Source organism: Thermobia domestica, chromosome 10 (assembly GCF_964235325.1).
Source record: "Thermobia domestica chromosome 10, izTheDome1.hap1.1, whole genome shotgun sequence".
In the NCBI taxonomy this organism is placed as follows: domain Eukaryota; kingdom Metazoa; phylum Arthropoda; class Insecta; order Zygentoma; family Lepismatidae; genus Thermobia; species Thermobia domestica.
The window spans coordinates 233,922,700-233,946,698 of record NC_137463.1 but is presented as its reverse complement, the minus strand read 5'-3'; positions in this window follow the sequence as shown (position 1 = coordinate 233,946,698).

Here is a 23,999-nt window from a genome sequence, read left to right as displayed (position 1 = left end):
ATCAATCAGTTCCAGTTGAAACATATATTCCAAGCATTCGTCAATGCAAAAATGGCTGCTGGAAATACGGACATATTGCCCGTTCCTGTAAATTAAAACATAAATTATGTAAAAATTGTGGTTCTAATCATGTCGATGGTTCTGGATTTTGTGATCGTGATCTTCACTGTATTAACTGTGGTGCCTCACATGCCGCGGATTATGAACAGTGTGCGGAACGACACAGACAGAAACAAATCATGCAACTGATGGCAATACAACGACTTTCATTCAATGAAGCGAATAAACTTGTTAGCAAGGTCACCACAATAGCTTCACATACTCCATCCTTCTCCGCAATACTGCAGGATCCTTCTACCGAACCTAAGGAATATACTAACTTTCCTTCATCTCATCCCTCAGCTGGTGATAAAGTGTCTACCACACACATGAAAAAATCTGCTTTAACATTTGATATTGATACACCCCCAGGAAAAAAGAGAAGAAGCTTGGATCATCCATCGGGATCTTCTGGATCATCGGCTTTTTCCTTTCCCACTCCGCATTTCTTACCTTCTTCGTCCACTGTAACATCATCTCGTTCCAAGAAGGATAAGCCATTTCAGCTTGATTTACCACAATCGTATAAAACAAGAAATAAACTGGATTCAAAGCTCACCTCTGTTAAAGCGTCAAATTTCACCTTGCTGGATCCTCAGAAGCCTTATGCTCCTCAGAAACCCCCTAAGACTTCAGCCGACACGCGAACCTATTCTATTTCCAGTGACCACGCTAATTTTACTTCTACCGCTCCTACATCTGATACTAATAGTAACTTTACATCTCTGAAATGTTCATCTGCTCCACCACAACTATCCCCTAAACATACCGAAGCATTGAAGAAATTGCTGGCTACTATATTACTTTCTCAAAATATAGACGCTTCGCATACGTTCTTGGAGAATTTAGTTACACAAATCTACAATACTTTAAATCTTTCGTAGATACCCAGTATGGAAGTGAAAGAATTTCGTCCACTCTTCATCATTCAATGGAATGCTCAAAGCGTCTATAACAAATTATACTTTCTATATAATCTTATCATCTTTTTTGATCCTGATATCATTATATTGCAGGAAACTTGGTTAAAACCAAACATACCTTTTCGTCTCAAGAACTATCATATTGTAACACAAAACCGAGCAGATGGATATGGTGGCATTGCCTTCTGTATCAGAAACAATCTCTCTTATATCACCAATCAGCTTAACATCCCGTGTCCGGATCCTGATATTCAACTTTTCTCTTTAAATATTCAAAATCTCAACTTCCTGAATATCTACATACCTCCACATATTGTTCCTCATGCAGATTTTTGGGAAGCTATTTTTTCTGATACTCATCAGTTTGATTACATAACTGGAGATACTAATACCCAATGCCAATTATTTGGAAGTTCTAGAAATAATACTGCAGGAAACAATCTTCTACAAGCATTACCTGTTTCTTACTATATTGCAATGAATGATGGTACTCCCACACGCATTACCCAGCATGGGACGAGTGTTCCGGACATAACTCTTGTGAAAAATTCGTATTATATTCACACTACCTGGTCTGTATATTTTGATCCGGGAGGAAGTGATCACTATCCTATCTTATTCTCCACTCATCCGGTAGCCATCACATCTCCTTTTCATAATCCTACAGCAAAAGATTTCAAGTCGAAATTACAATCTATTACCCTTCACCTTGATTGGGATACATATCAACATACTATCGAAGATTCTTGTCACCTTATCAATAAAGAGTCTCTTTCTGTCAATACCATACATACTTTTGTCAAACATGCTGTATCAGTCTCGAAGACAACTTCCACTACTCCTCCATCTAGGAAACTATCAAACCGTACCTCTACATATCATCCACATTGGTGGAATGTAGAATGTCAACAAGCAGTAAATAATTGTCAAAAATCTTTGAAATCATTTTTTAAGACCAGAACAAAAGACGATTTTCTTCATTATCGTAAATGTAAAGCCATTGTTAAAAGGATCACCTTATATTATAAAAGGAAAAGCTGGGAACAATTTTGTAATAATCTTTCCTATCTCACTCCCAAATATAAGATTTGGAATTTCTTCAAACATCAAATTCATCGTTATCACAATTCACGACCTCAGCCTATGCATCACTTGGATGACCAGAAATGGATCACAGATTTTCATCAACAATTGGCTCCCTGCACTGTCAATAATTCTCGGCGTCATCTTTTACCTTTTATTCTGCCACAGGGATCTTCTGTCTTGGAAACTAGTTTTTCAGAAGTGGAACTCGATGTTGTTTTTCAGCATCTTCGTACCAACTCCTCTCCTGGCATAGATGGTATTTATTATAAACATTTTACCACTCTTGGTGTTCGTGGGAAAGCTCTATTATTACAAATATATAATAAAATTTGGGACACTGCTCATATTCCATCTCAATGGAAACAAGTTCTTATTGTCCCTATTATAAAAAACAAACAACATATTGGCAAAGCGGACAACTATAGACCAATAGCATTACTTCCTTGCTCTCTCAAGATATTTGAAGACTTACTTTTATCCAGATTACAGTGGTTTTTGGAACATAATCAAATTTTTCCTCCTACTATCACCGGCTTTCGAAAAGCCACCTCTACATACGACGCACTTGGGCCTCTCATTCTTGACATTTATCAGGCTTATCTTGAAAAACAATTTGTTATTGCAGTTAGTGTTGACTTGAGAAAAGCATATGACTCAATTATCTTAGATCTTCTCATTCAAAAGCTATACCTGTTACAGATACCTTCTAAATTTATTAGAATCATTCATAACTTGCTTATCAACAGAAAGATTTTTATCAAACTTAACAAACATTACAATAAACCTAGAACTACATCGGTTGGCTTACTCCAGGGTAGTAAGTTAAGTCCTACTCTCTTCAATCTTTATATATTGGACCTCATAACAGAACTTAACCATGAAGTAAAACTGTATTCGTATGCTGATGACATTATATTCATACTGACTACGGATGATCTTCACCGAGGGACAATTCTTATTGAACAAACTTTACAGAAATTCTTACGTTGGTCTATAAACAATGGTATCGACATCAACTGGGAGAAAACTGTATACTCAGTTTTCACGCGAAGACGTTGTTATACACGCCCTACCATTCATATCGAAGATCGTACGTTACGATATGTTCAGCACTTCAAATACCTTGGGCTTTATTTGGACACAAAAATGACTTGGAAACCTCACTTAGCTCTGTTGTCAACCGCATTGGATTCATACAACAACATTCTCAAAAGCTTAAGTGCAAAACGTTGGGGACTCAATCCAACTTGTCTATATAAAATTATTACACATTGTATGATGGCAAAAATTCTTTATGGAAGCATATTTTATGAGGAGAAGATGAACTACTTTTACCAGCGAGTAACCAAACTTTTATATGATGCACTTAAGATCATCCTTTCTCAGCCTACCTTCTGCCCGAAAAATGCTCTCTTTGAGGAAACTGGTATGATTCCTATTGACTTACAAATTTCCAAATTAGCAGAAACTTTTCTTTTGTCAAGAATGGCGAAAAGGAATAATCCTCTTATAGCACAGCTTCATCAGATTAAACATATATTGGAAAATAGACATCAGAAGGTGCCGTATAGAAATAAATCACCATGGATAGTCAAAGTGTTTTTTAAAGTTCACATGTACGAAGGAATGATCTTACAATCTACATCACTGCCGTGCTACATATTTCACTATACAACGAGCTTGGTACAAATAAAGACAATTCTTCCCCACTACGTCTCTTCTTCGACTTCAGGACATTTACCAAACATCAATAATTACATTTGGCACTCTTGTGTGGATCAGCTATCTTCAAATTGTACACTTGTTTTTACAGATGCATCTAAATACATTCATCAAAATGTCGGCGCAGCAGTAGTTGTTCCTACTCTTCATATTATCAAAAAATTCAAACTTCCTCAATATTTTACCATTTTTGAAGGTGAGGCTTTTGCCATTCGACAAGCTCTTTTATTAATAAAAAAATTACAACTTTCTGATGCCTGTATCTGCTCTGATGCTCTCAGTGTTCTTAACGCTTTGAGACACACCCATTGGAATGTTAAAACAACTTGGCTTCTTTTAAATATAAAATTTTTATACCATCAACTTCAAGAACAAGGATATATTATAAATTTTTTACACACGAAATCACATTCTAATATAAAATTCCATGATGATACAGACCTAGCTGCAAAGTCTGCATGTAATGATGGTCAATCAGCTTCTATTAAAGTTAGTCACTTAAACTTTATTCCTATCATCAAACGAAATCAAGTACAGATGTTACATGCTTGGAAATCTGAAAATAGGCTTGGACCAGGGCGACATTATTGGCAAATCATGTCTATCTCTCAACCCAAACCATGGCTTACTATACATAATTGGTCTAGATACAGAGTAATTTTATTATATCGCCTTCTTTTTGACACCGCCTTAACGCCTTATAAATTATATCAGATACATAAATTGACTACACCTTTATGCTGGTGTCAGCGTGATATTGGATCTTTGAATCATTTAATTTTTGTTTGCGAACAGTTTACTAAAGGCAGATCTTATATGATTAATAAACTTCACAGAGCACTTGGTTATGGACCTTTTTCTGTTGAACAAATTTTAGCTACGACCTCTTGGACTCTTATCCAATTATTGATTGAATTTTTACAGATAAATGGTATCCCTCTCTAAAACTACTAAACCCGATGCACATATATTCTTCATTTTTATATGGATACTTTAAATAAAAATAAATAAATAAAAATAAATAAATAAAAATAAATAAATAACAAAAAAGGAATAACTTCAATGGCATTTGATAATGTATCTGGCGAAAGTGCTACTATCGACTTCACCTGTGATTTTCTTTGTCAATTTGACTTCTAAAGCTTATCAAAATATAAAAGACAAGAACACCAATGAATAATAATAATAATAGTGGTGGTGGTGATAATGATAATAATAATTAACTGACTCAATCCTGAGTGGAAACATGATATTGCTTGACAATCTTCATGATATAGATGTCCTGTTATGCATCACTCTCATCATCAGAGAACTGTCCGGAATCCATTTGACATTTTACATCTTACCACTAGGATAATTTTCAAGATCATTACTAACATAGTTATCTAAGTTCTTTTGAGGTCTGGTCTTCAGTGCACGCAACATGTATCTTCTTCAAGTTTTTTTTTCTGGACGCAACGAGTTACAAATGTATATCAAGCAATGACTTTAGTGGAGATTTATTAATTTTTTATTTTTTCAGCAATTCCAGGGCCATAGCGGACTTAGCTACTACGGTGCCGCATCTCCCCCTATGTATAACCTCTATATGAGGTTACATGAACAAGAACAAAACGTATCATTCCACAATGGTCAACGTACAAACCATGAACAAAAAGTTGAAATCCATTTATTACAATCCAGCACATCCTGCATCGCTTTCTACTGCAAAGAAATTATGGCAAGCCACAGGAAAATCTATACCTCTAGCCACAATAAAACTGGTTAAACAAACAACCTACCTACACGTTACATCGTTCTGTACGTCGTCGTTTCCGTAGAGATTTTTATCTTGTCAACAATATTGATGATCAATGGGAATGTGATTTAAATGATTTACAATCACTTCAAAACTGTAATGACAATTACCGCTATATTCTTACAGTGATTGATGTGTTTAGTCGGTACGGGTGGGCTGTACCACTAAAATCAAAAAGCGTCGACGATATAGTGAATGCATTTGAAATGATTTTTCAGAACAGGAAACCAGTTATGCTGCGTAGTGATCAAGGAACTGAATTTACCAAGACAGTGCAAAAGTTACTCAGGAAACACCACGTGCAACATGTTACAACAAAGGATCCAGATATTAAAGCCAGCATCGCAGAAAGATTTAATCAGACATTGAAACATCGTATGTGGAAATACTTTACCAAATATCAAACATACAATTACATCAAAGTATTGCCTTTACTTGTAAAAGCATACAATGAAAGTCGGCATTCTAGTATTAAAATGGCACTTGCAAACGTTTCTCAGGACAATTTACTGGAGGTGTTGCATAACTTACACGACAAAAAACTACAACGTTCAAAACAAGATACGGATTTATCTGTTGGTGATACTGTTCGTATTAGTAAAACAAAACGTATCTTTGACAAGGGTTACCTCGAGAACTGGACTTGGGAAATATTTAGAGTAAAAGCCATTGTACCAAGAAACCCACCAATGTATAGACTAGAAGATTTAAATCACTCATCGATGGTGTTTTCTACATAGCAGAATTACAACCAGTTCCGCCCCCTTCGACGTTCCTCATCGATAAAATATTAGGCACAAGAACAAAAGGTCGCAAAAAGGAGTATCTCGTGCGGTGGAAAGGATATCCTACCTCATTCAATTCGTGGATCCCTGCAAGTTCATTGAAGAAGAAGAAGAAGAATGGAACCTGATCAAGATTTTTACTTTACATTTCCCAGTAGTAGTTCCATGGATTATTTTCCAGAAAATACATTGACTTCATATATTACGAAATTAGAACGACGTGTAGAGTTTCGCCAGAAATGGGATGTGGCAATTGTAGAGATTCATTATCCACATTCTTTACTAAACATTAACAGTGAAAACAATAAAATATATTACAAATCATCAAGTAGTAATGATCAGGAACCGTGGAAGGTTGTAACGATTCCTGTACGCTATTATAACAATATACGGGATCTTATTCATGCAATTAATAACATCATAAAGAAACCAATTTATTTATATCTCATGATGCAACTAATAATATATGCCTCATAAGACATCCCAATAAGGAAATCCATACTTCTGTACAATTCTCACCAAGTGTTAGTTAATTGCTTGGATTTGAACCGAAAAGAGATTTAAAACATATGCAAAAGGCAGTGTTGGGTAAGTTACTTGTAAAAATGTAACGCGTTACAAGTTACTTTACTTTCTCTTAAAATGTAACGCGTTAGTAACGCGTTACTTGCCCCTAAAAAGTAACTGTTACTTTACTTCGAAAGTAACGCGTTACTAACGCGTTACTTTTAGGTCCGAAACTTTAAAAATGTGAAAAAATTATGACTTCAATTTTCCGTACTTCTATTACTACCGCTATTATTATTATTATTATTATTATTATTATTATTATTATTATTAGTATTGCACGTTCTGAATCGCTTTATGTAAATGCAAGGACAAATTTTTACTTTATATATGAACATTTTCATATAATGTAACATTGATAAAATGTCATATTGCGTTACTCGTAGGGATGGGCACGAGCGAGTTCGAGCGAGTTTTGTTTGACACTAGATTTGACTAGAAACAGACATCTTTGCGCTCGACCCGAAAACTCGACTCAAAAAATTTCCTCCAACTCGACTTGAATTTGGGGTCGAATTTCGAGTCGACTCGAGCCAAATCCAGTGTGTAGTTTCGAGCACATAGACAGTATAATTATTATCAATGACTCTACTACTACTACAACTTACATTATTATTATTATTATTATTATTATTATTATTATTATTATTATTATTATTATTATTATTATTATTATTATTAATTATAACAACACTGTATATAAAATGAAATATAGGCGGTTTTTATTTGAATACTAAAAAACTAGTTGATTGCCAATCTCGGTAGTCGTGAAGTCTAGGAATCAAGGACATTGTTCACGAGCTTCTGAATTTGGGTTGAGGGTCTAGGTTGAGTATTCGGACACTAGGGCACTGGCCAAATATCTCTAAAACTGCTCGCCCTGGGTTTAGAATTGTCAACGACTCGAGCAGCTCGGCTCACAGCTCATTCATTATTGACCCGAACCGAGAAGTGATCCGAGCCATCAGCTCACCCAACCGACCCGGCTAGAGCCCTCGGCTCAGTTGAGTCGAACCGAGCAAATGGCTCATCCTACCAAGCCAGCTCGAGCCGATGGTTCACCCCAAGTGAGCCGGCTCGAGCCGTCTTCTCAGTTGAGCCAAGCCGAGCTGAGCTTGTCATAAAAAATATCTTCTGGTCTCGCTATCGAGATGAGACGAGATGCGAGCAGTGTCCCCTCTCATGAGCAACACCAAAAGTATTCCATATTACTGTTTAGCTTACATTTCTCATGGTTTTCGTTTTCCAGTGTAATCAGACCATGGTTTCAAGACGACTTAAAACGAACAAGACATTTATGAAACTCGACTGGACTGGAAACTCGACGCGAAAAACTGAATCGGCTCGGAACTCGACTCGAGGATATTACCCTTGAATTGACTCGAAACTCGACTTGAATTGGAGTCGACTCGAGTTTTAGCTTGACTTGCGCTCATCCCTATGCGTTAGAAAAAAGGTTGCTTATAATTATTCTGCTAAACTAATTATATAATAATAACAATGTTGTTATGTAAAATTAAAAATACAGAATATAGAGAAACATTACACTACTCTATAATCAACGGGACTCTAGGATAAGCAAACTGATCTGAAAGAACTCCAATATTACATACCATCAGCAAACTATTTTCTAGTAATAAAGTAGGCCTGCTCATCAGAACACAGTTTATTCATATTAACCCCTTACTATAAATCGTTAATTATGGCACCCTAGTTGTTGATAAATAGTTTCCGTCGGAGCACTTCAGACACTTTACTTTTAAATTCTGTCCACCATCATCCTCAGCTCTTAAGAAAATAGTATTCTTTCAAATGTTCGAAGGACAAAATATTTTCGTTCTCCATCTTTATAAAAACAACAGCAATCAAAGTAAAATAGACTACCGGTATCATTGCACTCTAGTTCACTCACTGAGTGTATTGATTTGGAGCTGTCAAAATCTAAGACAAAATCTCACAGATGCTTGCAATCAGTACACGTTATTTCCCTAAGGATGTCCTCATCTTCAAAAAACAGCAAGTGGCACTATGAACTTGTCTGTTTCTCTGTGTGCCTGTTAATGTCGGTCACTGACATACGTAGTTCATGCTCGATTGTTTCATTCTGAGAAATTCACTTACAGGAAAGAAACATTTGTTTCCGAAAAAAAAATATACATATATTGTAGTTACTCATCCGAAATGTAACGCGAAAAAAAGTAACGCAAACTAGGTACGTTACTTAAAAATTTGTAACGCGTTACCGTTACAGTTACTTTGGAAAAAATGTAACGCGTTACTAGGAAACGTTACTTAAAAAGTAACGCGTTACAAGTAATGCGTTACTTGCGTTACGTTACTTCCCAACACTGGCAAAAGGGACGATATACACCGGATGTGCGATTAGGTTTACCATCACAAATGTATGTCTACTGTGACATTATTGAACCAGTCATTGTTGGAGATACAATGATACCCTTGCTACGAATTGTCAACATGGATCCTGTGAATCATACCTTTGGAAGTCATGCACTACAAATCTTTAATCCTGCACATTATGTCCGGTGGAAAAAATGAATTTTGAGCAAATACAAATCGATATAAGGGATAGCACAGGTCATAGTATGCCATTCACCTTTGGAACGGTGTGTACAAAACTACATTTCCGTCGTCGTCGTTATGACTGATCCGTATTTGCAATGCTACCAAAAACAAGTGTTATCCGGTATCGGCAACGTCTATGCGGGAAGTCCCTATCAAGCAGGACATGGCATTGGAAGTTTCCTTGGTGGCTTATTTCGTTCAGTGTTACCACTTGTGAAGCAAGGAGCTAAAACTGTGGGAAAAGAATTATTAAAATCAGGTGCCAATATGATTAATGATATTGTGATCTCGAATCAACCGCTGGAAGAATCGTTTCATCAACGTATGCAAGAGGCAAAATCAAATTTACAAGAAAAAGCTAAAAAAAAATAAGTTGAAAACTATGCTGGGAAGTGGATATCATAAACGAAAATGGGATGACTGCTCTCAGTTTGAGGTTGACCTTCCAACGATCAACAACACCATCAATCCTACGAAGAAACATAAATTATCACATAAGAAGAAGAAGAGATCATTGGCATCGTCACCAGATATTTTTGATTAATTCAACGATGGCTTTCATCAATCCTGTGAATATGTAAAAAGTGAATTGGACATTTTTTCAACGTTACCCACGCAAACCAGTGTTCTGGACAATCGTATTATTGGCTACAAACCAATTAGTTCAATAGCTGAAAATTCACCAATAGAATTTGTAGTGAGTGGTAGTAGTGATGAATATATTGATTTGCCACAAACCTTCTTGTACATCCAAGCACAAATTGTGAAATCAGATGGTTCCTCCTTCACCGAAACGGATAAAGCAATTGCACTTGTCAATGATTTCCTAAATGCTATGTTTAGTGAAGTACAAATCAACTTGAACAATAAACTGATTTCATTTCCGTCACATAATCATCCATATCGTTCGTACCTGGAAAAACTGCTCAATTATAGTGATGGAGCTAAAAATACACATTTACAAACAGCAATGTGGTTTCAAGATACGGCTGGTCATATGAACACAACCACCAGGGAGAACAAAGGATTTCAACAACGCTATTAACTGACAAAACAAAGTATGAAATTCGATATGATTGGACATCTTCATTGTGACATTTTTAATCAAGATAAATTTTTAATTCATGGAGTGGAATTACGTGTGAAACTTAATCCTGCAAAACCAAACTTTTGTCTCATGGCCAGTGAAAGTGGTGTCAATGGAAAAATCAATATTCTAGATGCATCGTTGCAGGTGAAAAAAGTCAGCATTAGCCCTAGTGTCAAATTGGCACACAATAAAATTTTACAATCTACACCGGCAAAGTATCCTCTCACAAGGGTTCAAATGAAATCATTTACCATCCCGAAGGATATACAATCAAAAACTATTAATAACCTGTTTATGGGAACATTGCCAAATCGTATTATTGTAGGATTTACATCGAATGAAGCTTCCAGTGGAACTATTACCAGCAATCCATTTGAATTTCAACATCTAAACATTAATTTCTTTACATTGTACGTGGATGGAAAAGCTGTACCTTCAAAACCATTGCAACCCAGCTTTGAAGAAAATCTCTACAATTTCATCGTACCACGCATTGTTCTCAGGCTCTGGCATACATTTTACCAATCCTGGAAATACAATTTCAAGGGCCGACTACAAGAATGGATATATACACTGTTTGTATTTGACCTAACTCCCGATTCTTCTGCTGGAGATTGTCATGGAATTTACAACGACATGGAGCCATCCGATTGGAAGTTCATTTCCAAGGGAAATTAGCAGCACATGCAAACTATATTGTGTATGGGAAGTTTTCCTCACTCCTAGAGATCGACCACCAGCGCAACATTATCCTGGACTTTTAAATTACAAGGTACGTATACGTTATGTATCATTTCCGTTCACGATGTTGAATACATTACAATTAGCTAGTGCTTTAAACGGTATTCCATTATTCAGAAATTATTTTACCGGGGTATTTGCAAGCGATGAGTTGCCCTCACGGATTTATCTTCCTTTGGCAATCATTGTAAATACAGATCCATCCAAAAAAATTAGGAAGCCATTGGATTGCAATTTATATTGATAATTGCGGTGTTGGAGAATATTTTGACACCCATGGCCATCCTCCTTATGTACCACAACATGTTGCATTCTTAAAACTTCATTGTATGTACTATAAATATAATAATAGCCAAATGTAAAGTCTTGGTTCATCCGTATGTGGCTATTATGCTTATTTTTATTTGTGTCCCAAGGAAAATCTCTGCGTGATATTCAATACTTGTTCACAACAGTACCCACGGCTAATGATCGTAGACTACTACACTATACCTTCCAGGTAATTTTATCATATTTATCATTGAGAGTGTATTTGTTTTATCATCATCTATTTCTATACTAATCATCTTTTTCCTCGTTCTTTTTACAGAATTCACAATACGAAGCTTTGCAAACCGGTGCTATGCTGCGAAACATGGAGACAAATCATCACAATCAAGAAGAGGAGCAGGTCTAATGAAGAAACCCAGCTCAATATACAAACATTGTCAATACCTTAATGTAACAAGAAAGAAAAAGAAGAAACCAGAATAATGAATAAAATACAATTTATGCTTATCTATGTGTTTTTATTGTTCATTCCATCAATATGATACATACAACGTTATCAGATTCTCCTAAAGAACTGTGCGATATAAGATGAGAACCCTGGTCATAAATCTTGTTCAAAGTTTCCGCATAATCCCTTGAAAACATTGACCAGGGACCCGTATCAAAAACTCGCGCATCAAAACCAAATCATCGATCACGTGACCGTACTAGCATTTGACACCCTAAGGGTCCTACCAAATTAAAAGGGGATACCCATCCATACCTTATAACCTTAGGATAAATTGAGTCAATAACCGAACACGTGGTTGTACTAAAAATTTGGCAACTTTGTAAGCATGAAAGAACCACCGAAATTTATCATGATACATATTGAGGTCCTGTATTATGCTTAAATTGGACAATTTTGAAAATTGAAGGGGAGTGGGTCAATGTACCCCTCCCAAATTTTAAGAAGGGTGCATCAATATACCCATGTCTTATGATAGGAAATGGACCCCTGTATACGCCCATATAATCATATAAAGTAATAGCACCTCATCAAAGGGGATAACTTAGGTCAATACCAAACACGTGGTACTACGTATTGCTTACGTTTATATTTTGGCAATTTTGTACCCCTAAAAGGGAACGAGGTGAACTACCCAAATTTAGAGTAATATATATTACGGTCCAGTACTATGATACCAAATGTTTAAATTTGGCAATTTCTAAAATTTAAGGGGTGGGCCAAGGTACTCCTCCCAAAAATTTAAAGGGTTGCATCAATGTACCTATGTCTTATGACAGGGAATGAACCCCTATAAATAACCATATAACCATATAAGGTAATAGGACATCATCCAAGGGAATAAATTGGGCCAAAAAACCAAACACGTGGTTGTACCAAAATTTGGCAATTTTGTACCCATAAAAGGGAACGGGGTGGACCACCCAAATTTATAGTGATACTAGGGTTCTATGCTATTATACCAAATGTTTAAATTGGGCAATTTCCAAAATTGAAGGGGTAGGCCAAGGTACCCCTCCCAAAATTTTTAAGGGGTGCATTAATATACCCATGTCTTATGAAAGGTAATGAAACCCTGTATACGTCCATATAACCATATAGTGTAATAACACTTCATCAAAGGGGATAAATTAGGTCAAAAACTTCCGAAATTTGAATTTTTGGCAATTTTTACCCATAAAAGGGAACGACATAGACCCCCAATTCTACTAGAGGTACATACTATGGTCCTAGGCTACCATACCCAATTTTTAGATTTGGCAATTTCCAAAATTAAAAGGGGGTAGTCCTATGTATCCCTGCGAAATTTTAGAGGGGGTGGTCCTAAGTACCCCTAGGTCATTGACTCCGAGCCAAGGTCATTGACCTTTGACCTATAACGTCACAAAGGTCGGGGTCAAAGTCCAAAGTGAGATCAGGTGAGGCCAGTACTACTCCTGCCATGTAAGGTAAAAATAATACAAACAGTGAGACAGTAAAATCATAAAGCATGCTCTGAACAGGACTCGATCCCATAACTAGCTCATATTTTACTCGCCCGTCTTTTCTCTCATATTTCTCAATAATTTGCTGAAAAGAAAAATATAGGGCATGACTTCAGCGATCAATTCTGACTCTAAAATACATTAATATTGATAGTGAAATTTTCCAGCAATTTAATAACAGATTTTTGTTTTAAGCACAAATAAGCAATGTCGTATAATACGCAGTTTTATCTTTTGTTCGTTCACATAAAGAATCAAATTCTTAGCGTGCGATACTATTGCAAGTAAAAGTATTTGAAGTCATACTAAACAAAAACAAAAAAAAAAAACAATAGAAATATTGGTTAAGACTACCAGCATATTATTTGAAGTGTGGAGATTCAAGAGACCCCAGTCCTTCAACAGACTGCTGGGTCAAGGGTTTCCGAAGTCTGTATTTGTTGATAAATAGCTTATTTCATCATGCAACCCCACGTTTGTCATGTCATGTCTAGGAGACTTAGACCCTGAAGAACATTGAAGAAGACTTGTAAGAATGTTGAGTGGTGGCTAAAATTCCGCTCAAGATGTTTTTCTCAGCAGCAGGTACATGTGGGATGATACTTTCATAGCAGGTCAAGGGTTGTTTGTAATTACATCACTGCATTGTGTTAATCGTAAGAAATGTAATCTCTCTAGACTTGGGATAGTTTATTTAGGGTACAGAGTCTGTCACGCAAACAAGAATAGACAAATAATAAAGTTCATTCCGTATTGCACGTATTTTCTTTGGTGTCCAAGGACATTCCTTTCTCGATCGGGACATATTTCATTAGATATCACCAGCACAAAAAAATATATTCATGACTGAGCGGCAACACCCTCACGACACGAAGTGATGGTACTTGACTAACCTAACAAACTAAGCTAAGATTAACAATTGTCACTCTGTCGCCATTACCCCCACATTGCCTCCCTTTCTTCTAACCGTAAGATCAAATATGGAAACGGAAAAAGGAGCATAATTCCGTTGAAACGAACTTGAATAGATTCACTGTTTTCAACTACACGCTACCCCCATAATTTCAAAAGGTCCAAAGAAGGAAATTTTCCATCTGTACCTCCACCCACCTCCGTTTATAGATTCATGCATCCTCTTCTAGTATGAAAATTCCTATGTGATTGCTAGCTAGCTTTCAGAACAAGTGTCCGATTGTTTTAACCCCTACAGTAAGAGATCGGAAATGTTAAACCCAAGATATTCGAAGTGAGTGACTAAAAAAAGGGAAAAACTCTTCAGAAGACTGCTATTTTATTATACTATTTACTTCATTGACTTGCCAACTTTACAGTATTATTTTATGTGGAATTTATTCAGAAACGTGTAACTTTATCCATTAAATACCTTGAAAAGATAAATAATAACACAGAAATCGAACCTGGCATAGTATCAAATGCTACTATAGAAACTGTATATTGTTTGTTTATTTCAATAACAATAACTTCTCCACAAGTTTAGTGAAAAAAGTATTCACTTTCGACCCTGCAGTCTGGAGCCGATTCCTATCATAATCATATACTACACGTTAGCCTCCAGGACCAAGACACGTAGAAACTCATGACACAAAAGTTTAAATCTCAATCAAACAAAGAATATATACGTATCTGATATGGATAATTTTATGAATGGCAAAAGTGAATATCCACTTGACCAGTTGAAACAATACGGACTGTAGAGAGAATTCAGTTTCTTAGGAAAAACAATAAAGAATATTCGATTTTTCAGAGCTTCCTCGTGCTAATGCCTGAAGATTATTATTATTATTATTATTATTATTATTATTATTATTATTATTATTATTATTATTATTATTATTATTATTATTATTAAGTGCTCTGCCTTTCGGCAGGTCCTCGGACTAATTATTATTATTATTTTAGATTTAGACCTGGAAATGTTTCTTCCACGTTTTTCGATCCTTGACTTCGTCTTTCAACTTTCAATATTTTCATCTATTTTTCAAATCATTGATCAGTTGTGTTCTTCTTCCTCCTAGTCGTCGTTCCTTCCATATTTCCTTCTATGGTGGTATGAAGAAGACAATTCCTTCGCAAGATATGTCCAATCCAATGGACATTTCCTTTTTGACCAAAACTTGTAATTTAAAGACACCATCGTGTAGAACTAGCCTTCAATATACCATATACCAAAAATCTCAGAAAAATATATTTCCTCGTTACGGAGATACAACGCTTCAAACAATGAAAAAATGAGCTGCTTACGTCACGGCAGCACAGACAGGGATTTGGCGTGGCATCACAGGTCCGTATCGCTCTGTGAGTCGCATTGGAAGCTTCAGGGCAAGCACGTAGCCAGAATTGTTTCGGGGGGGGGGGTACAAGCAGTTAAAAAGAAAAAAATATATATATAAAGAATGAATTCATGAATTAACTGCACAAAAAGCTTTATTCTGCATTAAAAACAGTGTATTTTCAACATATAAACCATACATTTACCAATTAGAATCTAATATGTATGAGACATTGTATTTACTACAAGGATATAATACTGTAAAAATGTAAAAAAAAAAAAAAAATATTTAAATACACTTGAAGTCTCACATAACCCCCTAATATTTAGTGTTACTAAAAAAAATTACAATAGTAGTAGAGTTAAAGAGGTATTTTTCTCTCTCCAGTGCTAGCCATCACATCAATCACCTTTTCATCATCAGGTGATAACTGGGAATGAATGGATAACAATGCCTGACCTGTAAGCCGTTCACCACCCATCTTGTTTCGGAGATATGATTTGATTCTTTTCTATGAAGAAAAGTATCTTTCTACTGATGCTGTTGAAACGGGCAAGCAAGCGAAAATTCGGAGTAGCTTGCTGATTGACGGAAAGAAGGCTGGATCATATGCATCCAATACATCCATTATATCGAGAGGTTTGTTTGGTTCTGCTCGCCATTTTGCACACCATAGGCTGTACTCTGCTTTGATGACAGGTTCAGAAACAAAAGTTACCTAATAGAATTCAATATTTGAAAGGTCTTGAAGTTTTCTTTCATCAGCATTTTTTGGAAGCAGAATCTTTAGAGAAGATAAAATATCTTTATCAGAAAATCTTTCTTTGAGTCCAGAGATTAAATCATCCAAACCCATAGTAAAAATATTGATCTTCTAAAATACTCTTCTGGAGAACAGCTTGGTGAATTTGACCTTCTCATTTGTTCGCCAATCACCCGAGGGGCCTGGATTTCACTTCCGAATATTTCCTTTGCTAATTTGGAAGATGATTTGAAAATATCACTGAACTGTGAGTCAGCATTTTTTTTTCGCACTTTTTCCAGATTCTTTGTTGCTTGTTCAGCATATTGAACAGCAGATGCCAAATCATGGTTCGGATTTTGAAGATAGGCCGACAATGATTGAGATTTTCATTGACACCAAAAAATAACCTTTCTCTATGGCTCGTCTTTCTACTACTAAGGATATCCTCTTTTACTTGCGAAAAAAAGAAAAAGTTACATTATTCCTGGTTCTGCTAGACTTCCTCGTAACTAGTAAGTTTTCAAGTATTCTAGCTAAAATAATAATAATAATAATTATTATTATTATAAAATTAAAAAATAAACATTGTTTTATGTGGAAAATGATTATCTCATATATGGAGAAACATATTTATTTTTACGTTTTTCAAGCATTTTTAGCCCAGGACGAGATAGAGAAAAGGGAAGGAATCGCCCATAGTCTTATTCAAGATAATATTCTAGACTATGTCTAGTATGTAGGTATGCCAGATAGCAACTCAAAGTAGGCCATAGGCAGGTACTGAAAACTGACCCTTAAATGTCTAAGTTTAATATTTAGAATGTTTTTTTTCTTAATTTAATATGCCCTACTTTCTTTTTTAGTGTTTTACCTCTTCTTATTTTTTCTCTTTATGAAAATTTCGGGGGACATGTCCCACCTGTCCCCCTGGCTACGTGCCTACTTCAGGGAATCTTTTCATATTACAGTTTCTTACTGCAAACTACAAATACATTTAGTAAAATAGTGAAAGGAAAATGACAAAATAAGTAATACACTTACTGTATATTAACGTAACGTGTTAATAAGACCTATTTTCCTAGTTTGAAATACATTAATGGCCATTTGCAATGTTCCATCATTACAAATATTTTCGATACTTATACACTTAAGCAGAATTACTTTACTATTGTATTACCCCCAAAACATTAGAGTCTAAGCACTATATCAGTTGATGCACAAATTAAGAATATCTAGTCCACCATATTATAGCTTTTCTTCATTTTGAAGATTTGTCGTGAATCTCCATGCTATTATACTACGGCTACAAATAAGCACTTTCTGCACTAAAAAGCTCTTAATCCCTTTAAAAATATTCGTAACCTATTACATTCTTTCATTTTTTCTACTATTTACTCTGCATATTAGTAGTATATATCAGTTGCGGCCGGTGGATTGTGATTTCGGGTGTTGCAGTACGAACGATAAGAGACAGAAGATATAAAGTTGACTCATTGACTAATCAGCATAACTTTAGATGCAAATGCTATGTGACATGTTAAATTAAATAAAATTTTGTTTTTAAAAAATAAAAAATGCAAAACATTTAATCCGATTAATCACCTTAATTAATTAGTAAGTTCATTCTTCTCTCTTTGATTCGTGCAAATCTGTCTAATACATGTTGGTTGAACTCTAGTATTCTTATTGTCAGGTCTTTTTCGATGGAAAGCATAACCAATGGTGATAACCTTTCTTGGGACATTCAATTCCTTGAAAGTGTGAATTCTTTCTCATGTGCAAAAAAAAAAAAAAAAAAAAAAAAAAAACTTTTCGTCTTTTGCTGACGCCATAGGTACAGTTAATATTTATTTCAGAAGCTTTGTTGATTCACTAAATATTTTTTCTAGATTATTGCGAACGATTCATTCTAGCAAACTCAGTCCCTGACAGTGATCCGAATTTCTCTTCAGCGTTGAGTGAAGAGAGTTCGTAGCAGAGATTAGTGTTATAAAAAAATGTACATTGAACACACTTTATTCACAGTTTATCCAGGAAAATTTAAAATAAATTGAGAACATGTATTTGGTGCAAACAACACTACTGCCATAAGATATCCTGTAATTTTAAACTGGATTTTTTTTTCGAACACTCTCCTGAATTACCTTTTGCTTGTTTTTTCTAAGCCTTAATTGCAAATTTTTCCTCAGTTGAAAGCTGGTCAATGTTTTTTGTAAGTTATTTACAGAAGTCATCGTATACAATTCATTCAGAATGTGTAGGTTATTTACAGAATTAAAGCACATACAATAAAATTAAACCTAATAATTAAAAATCAAACCAGCTGATACAAAAGAGGTAGTGGTAAATGAATTCCGAATGTCACATATTTATACATCAACACACACACATGTGCGTAAAAGAAAAAACTACATTCCAAATCATCCGTCTTGTTTGTTACGCAATGCACGATGAACACAATATACTTCCACATAAGGCGAAGCAACGCTTAACAACGTGATATGTTCTGGAAAGGAAACCTCGAAACCCGCCAGATGAAGGATCAGCATGTAACAGAAGCCAAAAATCAAACAACATAAAAACAAACAGCACTGCCAGTTCTACACGCAGAAATGTTGACTGGGAGGGGTCCAAAGTATTTGAGGGAGGTCCAATACGTCTACATAATATGGAACCTGTCTTATACTGCACCCGAAAAGACGATAAGTAATTCTTACTTACTATCACCTATATTTTTAGAAAAAATGATAGAACGATTATTTTTATAAGAAAAGAAAGAGTACCGGTACATGATGAAGCGTAAAATAAAATATTTAGCCTACATCAGTCGTTTCTCTGTTAAACAAGTATAGTTCGTTAAGAAAGTCTACAAATGTTAGTCAAGTCTCGAAATTTTTGGGAGGTCCGGATCCGCTGGACCCCCCTCGTGGCTACGCCACTGAGCATTGCTAACTAGTCCCAAATTCAATGTGGCGTTCCCCATCATACAGTTTTATGTGGAAATTATCAAGAGTATAAAATATACTAATGTTATAAAAAGAAATATGTTTATACTAAAATACTATCCACAGAGGGGGAGGGGAGCGATTCTACATACTGACTTATTAATATTTGATTCACAAATTACTGAAGAAGAAGCCCTCATTATCAATACAAGCTAAGAATTAACTTGTAAATGTGGGTCTACTTTCATTTGTTTTCTTCTCTACTAAATATTTTCTTTCTTATTTTGTAATTCTGCAATCACTTTTTTTAAATTTTAAATTGTCATTATATTGATTTGCTTCAGTATGGTCCAGTAATTTAAAAATATGAATGCATAAAAACAAATTCCATTTGTATTTGCTAGTGAAAGAAAATTCAGAAATCTTATTTAGCGCGAAAAAACTTCTCGTTCACTGGAAACCGTGCTGTGTTGCAGAAGTACTGCAACGACCAGTCCCTTTAACTTCTGAGATAGGGGAAAGGAGACTTAACATTTGCTCCAATTGCCGCGCTGAAGGAATCTGGTCGTTGTATGCTCGCTGCAACACAATATAAATTAGAGACTCTGTGACGGATTATTTTTCGCTTTTTAAAACGGATTAACGGAACGGATAGTTACATAAGTAAAAAATATGTTATTTAAAGTGTATATATGCGAGTATTAAAAAGTATTTTTTTCTGTTCTTCACTACTATTGATAATAATATTTTTTCCTGAAATATTTTGGTCGTTGCGCAACGCTGCAACACTAACATTAGCCGCCACTGGTGTATATTGGTTACTTCTGGGCCAAAACTCTAGGCCAACCCATTTTGGAAATATCTTTGACCAGCACAGATTGAGTAGGGTGAGATTAGCAGGGTGCTTTGCGCACAGGCTTTTATGACATTTAAAATCATAAAAAAAAACTTATAACTAAAACTACAACTCCTCTAGCTTATAATGTCCCCATGGCAGGGTATGTATTCCATTTTTTAGAACACATCTCTTATCATTTACACAACTTAAAGCTAACTTATTTACTTGTACACTGTACAACTCGTGCTTATAGCTTCTGATTAAATTTATTCTTTTTGATTAAGTAAACAGTCTTTATAATCGTTAAATGTGAGTTCTTTACTTATAACATTCTTCTCAACTCATTGTGCTGTTTTACATTTATCCTGTCCGAACTTGATTGAATACATTTTTGATCTTAAACCAACAAATTATTCTATGATTGTTCCTTTAAGTTCATCTTTCATCTTGCCAAGTATTTTCTTATTGATCTGAGGCATCTTTGACCTGTTATCTTTGGAGTAATCACTCGTGTCGAAGTAATCAATATACTTTTTTATATTCTTGTACACATATTCTGTTTGAATTTGATAAATGTAACTATCTGTATGTGTGTAACAAATTTCTATTTTGTCTTGATACTTAAGTTTCATCACATTATAGTGAAAATCATACATTAAATGTTTTGACAAATCGAATGACATACCTACATAAATCAGTTTGTTAAATTGCACTTTAACTTTATTCATGTGAACAGCTACTAAATTTTCCGTAAAACTGTAGTGCTTTTATAGTTTGGTTTTGTTATAAGCTTCTCAAATTTTTTCCCATCACTTACTAGTTTAATGTTAACTCTCTTCCTAATATTTTCCATTGTCTTCCCGAATACTGAATTATTCATAAGCTTATAGAAGTCTTTCTCAAAATCATTTGTTGCTCTAGTTCTGATCTGTGTGTTTAAATCTATGTAATTCTTTAACCAATCTGTTTGTTCAAATTCTATTACACGATGAATTTTCTTAAGCTTTAATCCAAGTGACAAACATTGTTTTAAGTTTCGATAGTGAATTACATATTTTTCTTTATCGTATAATGTTGTTAATAGTTTTGATTGTTTTGAACCAGGCGGACACATGTTTTGAGGTGCTAATGGGTAGTCTTTGTGATAGTTATGCAATTGCTTAGGATAGTCGAGATCAACTTCTAATATGTAACCAGTATCAGAATCATCAGGTATATTTGTGAAATCTATTTATTTTATCTCGTCTTCACTTAACCATCTAAATCCCTTAAATGGTAAGTATTGGCTCATTGCGCATCCATACAAGTTGTTAGCATCCAAGTACATTAAGCAAGAATCTTCTTTATTTCCATCGTAACCTTCCATATACTTATTGTTTGCTTTTACATATCTTTTATACATTGTGAAATTCCACCTCTTATACCTTTCTCTATCATCAGCGCCATATCATAATCTGTTAATAATTCTAATTCTATATTTGTCATCTTTAACATTGCATCCCAAGCTAAACCTTGTGCTGTCATATACCAAGCTGGATCAAAACCATAAGCTTTAAGACATGTTTCTCTAAAGTTCTCCAACACATTTGCTAATAACAACACATAAGTTTTTAGATATAGGTCAAGGTACTGTCCAAGATTATTAATTTTAAATGTTTTCCACACTTTCTTTGCATGCTTATAATCCTCATCTCTTATATATGTGTTGATAAGCTTGTTGAAGAATGCTTCCTTTGGGGGTAATTGTCTCTGTCTAAACTTATTCCAGTCACTAACATAATCGTACGGGTAAACATCTTTTCTTGTTACAAGGTTAAATTGTTCTTCATAAGGGTAGAAGTGTTGTGTATGAATCATTTATTCTCTTGATAGGGTTGATGATAATTTGTCTAAACTACATACCATAAATCTAAACGAATCTATGAATTTTAATTTGATAGTTCCAACCTTTTTACTGAATGAAATGTAGCGTTCTTCGTTATAAGGTATTAAATCAATTGTTTCTTAATTACATCCAAGTTCTTTAATGAATAAATGTGAGTCGTATCCTGTTATGTATAATGACTGGTACAAACTTTGGAACTTTAACTTTTAAATTGCAATTATTACATAAAGGAGCTATAAACTCCCCTGTTACATGATCATGATGTTTAACTTTATAGTTCTTTTTAGTGTATTTTCTTTACAGTAATAACAAAATTCGAATTTATTAAACTCTCTTCTCTGTTTCTTTGTTAAAGACAATGCATTATTTTGCTTATAAATGTTTGATATCATTTTAGCTTCTTTCTGCAATTTATTTATGAACCTTTTAGCTGCATTTTTACCTCTAGACAAATTAGGTTCGATTTTGGTTCCATCACTTTTTACAATGTAATAACAAAATCCAGAAGGTTTATGTTGTTGATAACGTTTTATATATGGTTTATTTTCTGGAACATTCTTCACATCCCATAAGTTTATGTAATAAGCATTCAAAATCAGCATAGATTACAAAGGGCATTCTCATTTTATATTGATAGTTCGTAAATTTAACATATGTGTTTCCTTCGGGCTTTATTATTTTTACTGCTTTATTCGATGAACAATCTTGCTCATGCTTATCTAATGCACTTTGTGAGTAAACGTATAACAAACATCGATCACAAATATTTTCGAGCTCACTTTTTTGTCATTTGAGAACTAACTAATCTACTCAAGTCTTTAACCCAACAATAATGTGTTTTGACATTTTCTTCAAAAAGTTGTTTTATATATAATACATTCACATGTTTTTCTTTTTTGATTTGTGTGTGATGTAATATATAGATTGAATAGTCTTTATCATAGGCATAGACATTTATAGAAATATTAAGTAATTGTCGACTTTTGGAATATTGCTTGGTTTTACAGGAAAATGAATATCTTTTAGTTTAGATTTTAAGTTTGACAATAGTTCATTATTTTTTGGCACTCGTTCAGGATGTGAATTTGTAGGATATAAGGCTCTGTATAATGAGTATAAGAAGCATTTTTCAACTCCGTTCTTTACATTAATTACTGCCGTTTTGTTTTGAATCTGTTTAGGTAATTCTATGTATGATGATCCTCTGTATGGTTCATATTTAACGATTGCTAATTCTAAAAAGTTAATGTTTATAAAAGCCCAGCCAGAACCTCTAGCTTGAAACTCATCCATTATTGTTCTTAATGCTTGTTTCATATTAGTTAGTGCTCCATTTAAATTGGTTGAATGATATATTTCTCTTTTTTCATTATTAAAATAAAACTCTTGAATTTCTTTTCCTTTCTTATATTTAGAACTTAAACATAGTTTAATTTTCAATGAGCCATTTTTTTGTAAGCTGAGTTGTATTCTGTTTAATATAGCTTTAGATGTTGTTTTAATATGTTCTAATGGATCTTCAGGTTTATATTGTGTTGCGAATCTCCATGTTTCTAATCTTGATTTAAATGTAGTATTTTGACGTTTTACATCGACTGGTATTGATTCAACTTTGATTTTCGGTTCTTCAAATATTTCT